The sequence below is a fragment of the Macrobrachium nipponense genome, chromosome 34, assembly GCF_015104395.2.
Source record: "Macrobrachium nipponense isolate FS-2020 chromosome 34, ASM1510439v2, whole genome shotgun sequence".
Classification (NCBI taxonomy): Eukaryota; Metazoa; Arthropoda; class Malacostraca; order Decapoda; family Palaemonidae; genus Macrobrachium; species Macrobrachium nipponense.
Genome location: NC_061095.1, coordinates 10,056,325 through 10,069,758, shown reverse-complemented (window position 1 = coordinate 10,069,758; position 13,434 = coordinate 10,056,325). Strand labels below are relative to the sequence as shown.

The 13,434-nt window shown below is 42.2% G+C and overlaps 1 long non-coding RNA gene across 1 annotated transcript in view; it reads left to right on the top strand.

Moving 5' to 3' along the window:
• The window catches only part of LOC135207887 (uncharacterized), a 62,657-nt gene that overhangs the window by 1,152 nt on the left and 48,071 nt on the right, over positions 1-13,434 (top strand). The gene's annotated exons all lie outside the window — the stretch shown is intronic.

Here is a 13,434-nt window from a genome sequence, read left to right as displayed (position 1 = left end):
TTGCCTTTTATTATGCATTCCTTTTGGTCTCCTTCAACTTAGTTGTCCAACTTCTTTCATTTTAACCTTGCGCCCATTTTCACTTCTAATTTACGAATGAATCCTTCAAGGCAGTCCTAAGAGAGTCTCTATGTATGGACTTGGGACCGGGTTAAAAAATAACTTTTCAAAAATAATAAATGCTGATGATACAATTAAGGTAATAGCCATACAATCAGGCTACCCATTTATCAAAAATGAAATTTTAAGGCATTATAATTTACACTGACTTCTACCTTGATGTAATGTTTCCCTGGCATATACTGGAGTATTCAAGATTTTGTAATCTAGCTTTTCTGGTATGTTTTCGAAATTCCAAGAAATTACATTGGTGCACTGTATATGTATTGTTTTTATGCACTGTACCCCTTTTACTTTTACACAAAATATATAACTGCCATACATAATTTCTTTTAGTTCTAAGGGTTCTGCAAGGTTCTGGTTGTATTTATTTTGGAAATATATGGTTGCTAATAACGCATGTCCTTCCTACTGAGAAAATAAATAGCTAACTACGGCACTGAACATGAGCATAACATTCAAAACAAAAGCACAAAGTAATTTCTCCATAGATCTATGATGACCAAATTCGATACCCTGTAACTAATACAGTTGATTTGGATTTAAATCGCATGTTCTTCAGGACTAATTTTATCATTTCATAAAATCAATCCCAATAAGACTGTTATTTAGGGGGTGTTGTGGGATGTAAAAACAGAAAATGAAATGTACAAATGGTAGCACCAAATGGTTCGTAATTATTATTTATAAAGGTCTCCATTTAACCATGAACTCAATATTTCATTCAATTGCACAATGGGTACATCAATCCAAGACCTTTGCAGGATCATGGGACATTTGGACCCTTTGCATAGCACCACATCAGTTACTATCCTAGTCATGGTCCAGTTATTTGATTTAATGTCATTCTCAATGGAAGCCTTCTTTTCAAACTTGATGGTCTTTAGGTTTTCTTTTCCCTCATGGTAGCATAGCTAAACCTCTCACTTTGTGTGTGAAATACACCTGACATCCCAAAACAACATAATAAAGGCCTTGGAAAGAAGTCACAAAGGATACGAATGTTCAAAATCAATGCTGCACTTTCAGAGGCAGGTAATATAAAATTTATACATTAGCTATGCTACTATGAGGCAAAAGAAAAACCTAAAGGCCATTAAGTTTGAAAAGAAGGCTTGTGTTGAGAATGGCATTAAATCAGATAACTGAAAAGATAACAATTGAAGACAACAAAAAAGCCTTCTAGTAGTAGAGGCTAAGGCCACAGGCAGGTGTTTGCTGAACAACTTAATATAAACAATTTCCTAATTTCCTTATTAATGATTGTTGGCTTACATGGCTGAGTACCAAGTACAACAATGCTAGTAGGAAGCCTGAGGAACATATCAAAATATAAACAGCCAAAGGGTCAAGCAATATGACTCACTGGTCTGGCTACACAACAATACAACAAGGTTACTCATACATGGTAGCATACCAATAAAATAAGATACCTTTAGGAATGGTCCTCCTTTTATGTAGAAAATACTACTATGTTCACCCTACTAAACATTACCAAGCAGACAATGTGGAATCTTGTACCCTCTGTTGCAAATGAGTAAGTCTTATTCTCTTATCCTCTTGTGTGTAAATACCAACAGTGCACAAGATTAGACTAGTGTTGAGTATTCAAAGCATAACAACCCTTTATACTAAATTGGCTGTAATACTATATGTAAGGGTAATAGACAATAAATATTATGCTGATTTTATAAGTACTAAATGTATCTTTCAGCAAATACCCACCTTATCTTTTCTATCCCAACATTAACCAAATAATGCAACTACTTCCAAATGTTTAATAGTCTTCTAATTTTGCTGTACTATTCTACATCATAAAAACCATGCCATTTCAACGTTTTACATAAACTACTTTTATCTATCCAAAAACAGACCAAATGGTACTACCATTACTCTTCTGCTTAATCCTCTAATACATGTTTTTCTCAAGTCATGATACAAAAAATCATGACTGAAGAAATATTTACACCATAAAATAAAATGATATTGTTAAACTACAATAAAGTTTTGTACATACTTACCTGGCAGATATATACTTAGCTATAGTCTCCGACGTTCCGACAGAATTTCAAATCTCGCGGCACACGCGACAGGTAGGTCAGGTGGTCTACCTTACCCGCCGCTGGGTGGCGGGCGTATGAACCAATCTATCTCTCCAGCCAGATTTTTTTTTTTCTTTCACCTGTCTCCTGAGGGGAGGCTGGGTGGGCCATTAGACGTATATATCTGCCAGGTAAGTATGTACAAAACTTTATTGTAGTTTAACAATATCATTTTTGTACATGAACTTCCCTGCCAGATATACTTAGCTGATTGGCACCCTTGGTGGAGGGTAAGAGGACAGCTAAAGTAATGAGAGATAAGAAACAACTGATGTTGTAGGATATAAATAACCTTGGTTCTTACCTGTTCAGGCAGAAGACTTCATTGATACTGTCTCTGAGTCTGCGTTGCCTGGAGAGCTACAGCTAGGACGTGACCTGATGCTGAAAGACTCTCGGATCTACCACTGGGATATATGATCCCTTTGTGTGGTAGAATCCAAGTCGGATCCTGTTAAAGGGAGTTCGTCCCTATCTTAACAGGTCCTAACCACTACTACTGCAAGGAGCCACACTCATCAGACCACCTAACCAAACTACTAAAGATTAGTATTACGACCTAAAGAGATGCATTCATGCATCCTCTTTAAGGCAACCAACAACAACAAATACAAGGGGGAAAAATTTATACTACTAAACAGGATGAGTTCCAGCTCCCTGCCCCAGCACTGAATCCGCAGATACGTACGGGCCCAAGGCGAAGCATTTTCGTAAGTGATTCTCACATCACGTAAGTAGTGGTTCGCGAACACTGACTGACATCTCCAGAATGTTGTCTCCATCAGATTCGCACGGACATATTCTTGTTGAAAGCAAGAGAAGTTGCTATGGCTCTTACTTCGTGTGCTTTCACTTTAAGAAGCCTAAGATGTTCTTCTCTGCAGGATCCGTGTGCTTCTTGATGAGGCTTCTCAAGAAGAAGGACAATGCGTTCTTCGACAATGGACGAGTAGGCTCTTTTACTGAACACCACAGGACCTCTCGGTTGGCTTTCAGTTGCTCTTTTCTTCTAAGGTAGTATTTCACCATTCTCACTGGGCAAAGAGTTCTCTCGGGTTCTTCTCCTACCAAAGAAGATAACCCACGAATCTCGAAGTTCTTGGGCCATGGACTTGATGGGTTCTCATTCTTTGCAAGAAAACCAGGAAGGAAAGAGCAAATGAGAGAGTCCTCCTTAAAACCCACATTACCATCAATCGCCTGAAGCTCACTCACTCTTCTGGCGGAAGCTAGAGCCATCAAAAACAGAGTCTTCCTGGTAAGGTCTCTGAATGAGGCTGAATTAGGGGGTTCAAACCTAGAGGACCCAAGGAATTGAAGGACTACATCCAAATTCCAGCTAGGTGTCTTAGGAGACTGCATTTTCGTTGTATCAAAAGACCTAATAAGGTCCTGTAGGTCCTTATCTTCCGATAAGTTGAGGCCCCTGTGCCTGAAGACATTCGCCAACATACTACGATAGCCTTTAATCGTCGAAACGACTAAGCCACATTCTTGTCTTAAGAATAAAAAGAAGTCTGCAATTTGATTCACAGAGGTACTGGAAGAGGAAACGTTATTCCTCTTGCACCATCTTCTGAAGACATCCCACTTCGACTGGTACACTCGTAAGGTGGAAGACCTCCTCGCTCTAGCGATTGCCTTAGCAGCTGCTGACGAAAAGCCTTTCGCTCTGACCAGTTTCTGGACAGTCTGAAGCCAGTCAGACTGAGAGCGGGGAGGTTTTTGTGGTACCTGTCGAAGTGGGGCTGTCTGAGTAGATCGCTCCTTAGAGGAAGCGATCTTGGAAAATCCACTAGCCATTCCAGCACCTCTGTGAACCAATCTTGTGCTGGCCAAAAGGAGCTATCAAAGTCATCCTCGCGGAATCTGACTCTGCGAACTTTTTAAAGTCAACCCCAGAATCTTGAAGGGGGGAAACGCGTATACATCGAGTCCTTTCCAATCGAGTAGGAGAGCGTCTATCCCTATTGCTCCTGGATCCGAGATGGGCGAGCAATACAGATCCAGTCTTTTGTTCTTTGAAGTTGCAAACAGGTCTAAGAGAGGCCTGCCCCACAACTTCCAAAGGCTCTGGCAAACATCTTGGTGCAGAGTCCACTCTGTGGGAAGGACCTGATCTTTCCTGCTGAGGAGATCTGCCCTTACATTCCTTTCTCCCTGTACGAATCTGGTGAGAAGTTTTATCCCCCTTCCTTCTGTCCACAGGAGAAGATCTCTTGCTGTTTCGTACAGAGAGAAGGAATGCGTCCCCCCCTGTTTCCTGATGTATGCCAGAGCCGTGGTGTTGTCCGAGTTTATTTGCACAACTGCTCCTGTCACATCTGACTCGAACTCCTTCAGAGCAAGCCACACGGCTATTAGTTCTTTCCTGTTGATGTGCCAGGACGACTGGTCCCCCACCCAGGTTCCTGACACCTCCTTGGTTCCCAGAGTCGCCCCCCAACCTGTTTCCGACGCATCGGAGAACAACACCAGGCTGGGGTTCTGGGATTGAAGAGGCAGTCCCTGCGAGAACTTGTTGGGATCCGCCCACCATGCTAACTCCTTCTTGATTTGAAGAGAAATTGACAGGGAGAACTTCAAATCCTGAGAAGGACGACTCCAATTCTGATGAAGAAAGAATTGGAGTGGTCTCAGGTGCAACCTTCCTAGGGAAACAAATTGCTCCAGTGAGGAGAGCGTCCCCAGCAGACTCATCCACTCCCTCACTGTGCATACTTCTTTCCCTAAGAAGGTTGTTACTTTTTCGAGTCCCGGGCTATCCTCTCCTGTGACGGAAAAGCCCGAAAACTCAGAGAGTTCATCTGGATCCCCAGATAAACGCACTCTTGAGCGGGAATCAGACTTGACTTCTGCAGATTGACCAGAAGTCCTAAGGAATAAGTCAAATCCAGGGTTTTCTTCAAGTCCTTCAGACAAAGATCTCTGGAACTGGCCCTTATAAGCCAATCGTCGAGATAGAGCGAAATGCTCACCCCTTCTAGGTGAAGCCATTGTGCCACATTCCTCATGATGGCCGTAAAGACTTGGGGGGCCGTGGAGAGCCAAAACAGGGCCCTGAATTGGAAGATTCTTCCCCCCATCATGAATCTTAGAAACTTCCTCGAGGAAGGATGGATTGGTACGTGGAAGTAAGCGTCCTGTAAGTCCAAGGACAACCATCCAGTCCCCTGGACGGAGTTGCTGCTAACACCGAGGCAGTGGTCTCCATCGTGAACTTCTTCTTTTCGACGAAGAAGTTCAGGGCGCTTACATCCAACACCGGTCTCCATCCCTGAGGATTTCGGAACTAGGAACAGGCGGTTGTAAAAGCCTGCCGAAAGATGATCTGCCACTAGTTCGATCGCCTCCTTTTCCAGCATCTGATCTACCGCTAGTCGGAGGGCTTGATTCATGATGGGGTCCCTGTATCTGGCCGTCAACTCCCTCGGGGTATTCGTCAAGGGAGGCCTCGAAGAGAACGGGATGAGATAGCCCTTCCTCAAAATTGACAGGGTCCAGGCATCTGCGTCTTTTTTCTGGGCCCAGACTTCTGCAAACTGTAAAAGCCTGGCGCCTACAGTTGTCTGAAGGACTTGAGTCTTACTTGGGAGGTTTGATTGACTTCGTAAAAGTCCTCCCTCTTCTATTTGGTTTCCGACCTCTGAACGAAGAGGATCTAGAGGTAGAAGCCCCTCGAAAGGGTTCCTGAGAGGTCGGCTTAGCTTTCTTCGTCTTAGTCTGGAAGGTAGGGCGCGGCTTCCTTGCAGACTGCGCTAGAAGGTCCTGCGTAGCTTTGGCAGAGAGAGCCTTCGAAATGTCTTGAACCAGGTGTTTAGGAAACAGCTGCGTAGAGAGAGGGGCAAAAAGCAAAGACGATCTCTGAGCATGTGAGACAGACTTTGTTAAAAATGAGCAAAATACTGATCTTTTCTTCAAGACCCCTGCTCCAAACAGTGAAGCTATTTCGCTGGCCCCATCCCTCACCGATTTATCCATACAGGCTAAGACACAATTCAAATCCTCCGGAGAAAACGTGTCCGGTCCTTGAGTTTTCTGGCTAGGACTCCGAGGGACCAATCGAGAAAGTTGAAAACTTCCAAGACTCTAAAAATGCCTTTTAGAATGTGATCTATTTCATTCATTGCCCACGTAGTTTTGGCCGAATTCAAAGCTGATCTTCTAGTGGCGTCTACTAGTGCCGAAAAATCTGCGTCAGCTGAAGACGGAAGGCCCAGTCCCAAGGGTTCTCCTGTCTCATACCAAAATCCTGTCCGTCCTGAAAGCTTCGACGGAGGGAAGGCAAACATAGTTTTCCCCGCTTCTTCTTTAGTACGCATCCATGAACCGAAACTCTTGAGCGCTTTCTTCATAGAAAGAGTCGGTTTCATTCTCACACACGAAGATCCTTTCGTTGCTTTCGCTGTGGAGAACAACGAGTGTGAGAGGAGGAGCAGAGTAGGGCTCAAAGACTCTCCGAACTCCTGAAGGAGAAGCTCTGTGAGCTTCTTGTACGAAGAAACTGTTGCCGATGTATTAGTTTCTTCCTCAGAGGCTTCCTGGTCTTCTTGAAGAGGAGAACGAGGATGAGGATCCTTATGAGAATCCTTAGATGATTTCCTAGCTGGGGTACAGTGCGATGAAGGAGACAAACGTCTTGAATGAGGGAGAAGATCCAAAGTATGAGAGGCTACAGGAGACGACGAGTTGTAAAAGAAGGACGCTTATCCGAAATTTCTTGTCTAAACTCGCATTCCTTCCTAAATGCAGACAAACTCTTAACAGCAAAAGAGGAAGGACTCCTTTCCCTAGAAAGACCACGTCTATCCCTAGGGAAACTACGAGAGGGAGAGCGCCTACTAAAATCCTGGCGCCGATCGTGAGGAGAGCGGCTACCAGGCGCCGAGCGCCTATCTGTCACAGGGCGCTTAGGGGAATCCTGGCGCCTACCAAGCGGCGAAACGTTGCTAAAAATAGGGCGCCTTTCAGGAGCAGGGCGCTTGAGAGGCTCTTGATGCCTACGAAGCGGAGAGCGGCTGCTATGCTCCGAGCGCTTAAACGGAACAGGGCGTTCGGCGAGATCTTGGTCCTTACCAAGGGAGAACGTCTGTAAGGCTCCGAGCACCTAACAGAAGCAGGGCGCTTGAGGCGTTCCTGACTTCTAGCAAGAGGAGACCGATCAGGAGTAGGGAGTCTCGAGAACGAAGAGCGCCTACTAGGAGAACGAAGCAAACGAGGATCAAGGCGTCTTTCTCCAGGAGAACAGCTACTAAAAGAAGGACGCTACCAGGAGCAGGGCTCCTACTAGACTCTTGATGTCTTACAGGGGAGGAGCGAACTCCATGCGATGAGCGCCTACCAGTCACGTTATCCGACGCCCGACGACAGTAGTCGGAAGGAGAAGTGCGCCTACTTTCAGAAGGGCATTCCCTAGGTTCTCTGAGAAGGCGAGGAGAAGAAAGATGAGACGGAGACGACGAAATAAGTCTTCTATGACCTGAGCGACTCTCTCTTCTTGCCCGAACTCTAGAAGAAGGAGAAACAGAAGGGGCTGAGCGTCTACCCGAGGCAGGAATCCGATCTGGGGAAATATCTTCATAGTCCAAGGAGCGCCTATCCGTCGAATGGCGTCTCGACACCTCCGAGCGGGAGTGGTGTTCCTCTCGTGAAATGTTACAATGTGTAGAAGTATCCTCAAAAGAAGGAGATCGCCGATTACAAGGAGAGCGCTCTTCCGACGAAACGCGCCTCGATCTCTTGATAGGGAGAGACAAATCCTTCCTTCTACGCGATCTCGATGCCAAGGAGTCCGCCAAGGCTGTGATCTGAGCTTGTAGGCCCGCTAGCACTCGAGAAGGAGAGTCCCCAGGATCTTCTTCCGAAGCAAGCTCAGCGCGAGGAGCGGGAGAAGGAGGGCGATCACTGGCTCTCCTAGGCTTCTTTGCTTGCAAGGAAGCTACATCAGAAAAGTCTTCTGGGTTGGACGCTAACGTACTGAAGGGAGCCTCCGCAGCCCTCTTCAACGGGCGTGACGCCTCCTTAGAGCTCCAACCACGCTTCGGCGAAGGAGAAGAGGATGACAAAAACACTGACGAGAATATTCTTCTTCTTACGATCCAAGGCAGCCTGGGAGCGAACTTCAGGATCTTGCCGAGGGAAACGCCTGACCGGTGGGGGCTCTCCCTAGCCCTCCTGCGGCTTTCGACTTTTTTCCTCCTCCCCACTGGAACTGGGAGTCTGGAAGAGGTCTAGGCCTGGAGGCACTAAGGAGCCAGTCAGACGCACCCTCCACATCACTGGGTACACTGCACTTATCATCACTGACACTCTTACCTTGATCAGTACGAAGATTCTTGTCTTCCTTAGAACACAAGGAAGCTTTTGAGGCCGCCGCCTCCGAAGACGAATCTACGGCTTCGGTGCGGGGAGCAGGAGCTGAGACCTGGGAGGAAGGTTCTAAAACTACATTAATGTTAGTTTCATTCTCACTCATTCTCGACCTGCTCGAACTCCTTGAAGAAGCTTTACGTACCCTATCCCTTTCAAGTTTCCTAATATAAGAAGAAAGAGCCTTATATTCATCTTCGTTCAAAACCTCACACTCTTGACACGGGTTACTAAACGAACATTCATTCCCCCTACATTTAACACAGAAAGTGTGAGAGGTCAACCGCAGCTTTCGGTAACCTCACCTTACATCCATCGGTCAAACATACTCTAAACAAAACCGGAGTTTTGGAAACAGAATCAAAATCAGACATTCTACAGGAAAATCCAGCGCAAAGTCAATAACGGTCCACAATCAGCGTATGCCAAGCCAAAATAGAGCGAATACGTCACCAAAATGTCCAAATCAATCTCCAGGCAAGCGAGAAATGAAGAATATATCGGAATGAAACGGACAACAGTTGTTATCGCTTCAGCGACAGAAAAAAATCTGGCTGGAGAGATAGATTGGTTCATACGCCCGCCACCCAGCGGCGGGTAAGGTAGACCACCTGACCTACCTGTCGCGTGTGCCGCGAGATTTGAAATTCTGTCGGAACGTCGGAGACTATAGCTAAGTATATATCTGGCAGGGAAGTTCATGTACAAAATAGAGCTTTATAACTTAAAAGACGTAACATTTTACCCAATTAAATAAGACCCAAAATATCTGGTAATGAAAAAAATACAGATTATAACATGTATCCTAAATGTAGCAAAATTTGATTTGATGTGTAGAGAAGAATGAAATGACAAGGCTTATAGAGAAGGAGTTAGTTTGTTACACTACACCACTCCTCTAACTAGCAAGATGAAGGATGTGGAAAAAGTGCTGAAGATTGACAAGAGCTGCAAGGGGATTTTGAAAGAGTGAGTATGAACAAAATGTTGCCTTGTCACACACTGTAATGGGGGATGTTGGGTTCTTTTGGTGTATCATTTCACTGAGAAAAAAATACAATGCAGAAGACTCTTTCTGAAGAACTAAGAGCAATAATAAAGTGTTGCAGTAACTTTCTCAAGAGATCTAAATCAACAAAAGTGAGGATACTCCTCAATATTGTATGACTCGGACTATGGTGGTATACGTATATATTAACATTAAGCAGATCGCTATCCCCTACCAGCCCTCTTGCAGACTGAAGACATGTGAGGAACCCTTGCCACTTCTACTGTGCTAACTTCTCACTGTCATCCAAACATAGTAGCCTTTGCAGTATACTAAAAGGAACTTCAATGATCACCATGATACTACATAAAATTCATATTGAAGATAACCAAAATTATCACTATCTTTAGGCAGTTAAAATAGATCTCTGAGGTAAAATACTTTACTCTCATAAGGATGAACTATCTTATTTACTAACTTAAGAGTTCTTTAAAAATCTAATGGCTGGAAAAACTAAATGATTCTCATAAAATTTTCCTGATTTGTTTCCAAACCCTGACATTCTCTGTCAGCTGAAGTTTGGGTATTCACATAAAACATGCTCAACAATCTAACGTTGACCAGCGTTCACTGCATATGGTGGATTGGATCATATGGGCTATTCATCAAATACCTGTGGACAACCAATTTAACGAAACGACAAAATTACCTTAATGAATAGTGAACAATGTCACAGTCTGACAATGGGTTTTATCTATTTTAATTTGTTTTTATCAAAATAATTATTCCATAGTCTGCCATTTATTTTAAGTGATCACTGGCAAGATTGGTTACATTTGATCTTGGTATCTACTACTAATCTGTCCAACTCCTGTAAACTTTACCTTGCTCCAATTTTCACCTCTCTTCTAAGAACAAATCCTCTGAACAAGTCTTATGAGCTGCCAAGTAATTAAGTGGTTTTGTTCAACCACTTTATAATATCATACTGGCTTCTGACAAAACAAAATTATTCTACTTAAAACCTCCACCTCAAAGGAAAAATACACATGGTACAATATTTTCTAAAATACTGTATAAACTACCAAATGGCTGAACTTTTCAAAGGGAACCATCCACAACAATGTCACTGCAGTAATTGTTGTTTTACATTTAAACTGAGAATTTTTGAGACCAACCATTTCAGAGTTATGTAAATAAAGGGTTGAATTCGTATGAATCGTAGTATTTCCTTCAAAACAGAGCTAGCAAGTTTAAATAGAGACAAATATATTACAGAAGTAAATTTCATATCATGGAAACTGAAAAAGTGGAATGGCCTAAAAACTGAGAATAACAAATAAGAATAAATGAAGAGGTTTACACTCAATCAATACTTCGTATATATACATAAAATAATATCAATCACAGTCATTTCCCAAAATTTCAGCTCAACTTACTACTATGCCACTTGAGAATATACCAGAGCAGGTTATTCTAATCATATGTGTACCATTTATTACTTAAATATTTCACTACTGAATCCTAAAATGTTGCTAAATCCATCAACTTTTAGTTATTAAAACAAGATTTTGCATAACAACATACTTCAAAGTAAATTAAACCAAAGTAACCATAACCAAGAAAAACATTCTATTTAAAGGTTGCCTTTTGCACAGTTGGCTGTACTTAATATCTGGTATGGCGGCATAGAAACATTTTGGCATGATGAATTCATTAACAAAAGCTACAAGAATACCTGCAAATCTCTTTAAAGTGATCAGAAATAACAACTTATTTGATCCAATCTCTGTCAATATCAACTGTCATTAATTCAACATTTCATTTGTTATCGATGCACAATACCAAATATGAATATCACTGAAGCATTACATCTTCTAAGTGAAAGTGTGAGGAGCTAAATGAAAATCATGGGTGGAACAACGCATGGGACTACAGTCAATTCCCGGGATTTGCGGGGGATGAGTACCACAACCCCGTGCGAATAACTCAAATCTATGAAAACTTGACATCCCTCTAAAAATGCTTATAACTGCCTATTTTGATAGTTCAAACACCAAAAAAAAACCCTCTAAAAAGCTTATACGTACCTGAGTATTTTAATAATTTTAGCATTGAAAAAATGTATTTAGTCACAAAAATAACATGGAAATTAATTGGTGAATATTTCTCTGAGAAAAGTTCTGCAAATATGCAAGTTTTCCACAAAAATGTGGGTATACGTTTCACACAAAAATCTGCAAATAGGTGAAGCCATTAATCCAGAACAGCGAATAGGCAGGGTGTCCACTGTAATGCGTATAAAAAAAAAAAAAAAAAGTCATTATTACCATCAATAATTAGTTCTGCTCTACATTTCAAGTGACATAAAATTTCTGGTGGTAAGCTTTGTAAACATTTTTATTTGTTGTTTGTATGGCGCTTTTACGTTGCATGGAACCAGTGGTTATTCAGCAACGGGACCAACGGCTTTACGTGACTTCCGAACCACGTCAAGAGTGAACTTCTGTCACCAGAAATACACATCTCTTACCCCTCAGTGGAATGCCCAAAAATCGAACTTGTGGCCACCACCCCGGGGTGGCAGGCTAAGACCATACCGATCACACCACTGAGGTGCTGTAAACATTTTTATGTATAACTATTGGTTAGTCATCAGCCACACTTATTATTGTTAATTTATAACTGAAACAAACAGCAAAAGAAGTTAAGTGTTACAATCAGCCAATTATGGGTACAATGATATCCGTACTGACCTTCCCCCACAAAATAATCTTGGCAGTCAGCCCTACAGAATCATAAAAAGATTCAATAGGCAAGTAGCTATGAAAGGTTGTATCATTAATACAACAAAACTCAGCATGGCAACGTGGCCTAATTAGGCACCTCTAACAGGTTGCTGGTTGCCTTAAAAAGGTTAATTGCAACTGTTACATCAAAATTCTATCTCTCTTATTATTACTGTACATTAATCTTCACAATCAGTGCTGAAAACAAAATCTGTTTAGCTTATTGTGCCCCAATTTTATTTTTTACGCGGAACAAATTTTTTTTCTCTCTCTCATTACATGGGCATTGATGTTACTTATCTTTTTCCTTTTGTTTGTGATATCTGATTTTTCTCTTATAAAGTGACAGTATTCCTTAGAAGTCCCCATGCTTGTTCCTCTCTCTCTCTCTCTCTCTCTCTCTCTCTCTCTCTCTCTCTCTCTCTCTCTCTCTCTCTCTCTCTCTCTCTCTCTCGTTTGTGTGATGAAATTTTTTTTTTTTACATTTATTTTGTGTATATTTTGTTCATGAAGGTGTTGTTTGTCTAAGTATTGTTTTCTTTTTTTTTTTTACTTGCAGATTGCCGAGTGTGTTAGGGTAGAGTGACTTGCTCCCCTACACCAAATGTGTGAGAGGCTTGGTCAGAAGTTAGGATATGTACTTCCTTAGCTTTAGCTACTTAGGAGTACGTAGTTATCTACTGACAGGGACCGTGGTGAAAATCTGTGTTGGAATTGCTGGCATACCTTGTGGGTGGCTATAGCACCTGGTGAAACAGTAAGGTGGAAGTTGATGGAGTGGATTTACTCCTGAGGATTAAGGAGCCTGAGGTCGGTAGGCATAATAATCAATGTTTACAGTGTAAGCAAACTTCCAAGGATAGAGGAAAGTTAGACAGACACAAGCTATTTTGTTCCAAATTAACTGCTGTTAATATAATCAAGAAAATCTACTGCAATTTGAGCTCCAATGCAGTGGTTGTGTACTTTTTTTGTGAAGCTATTGCATATATGTAAATATAATTTTGCATTGTTTACATGAATTGTTGAGTTTTTTTGAGGTTTTGCACCCAATGTATTTTTGTTA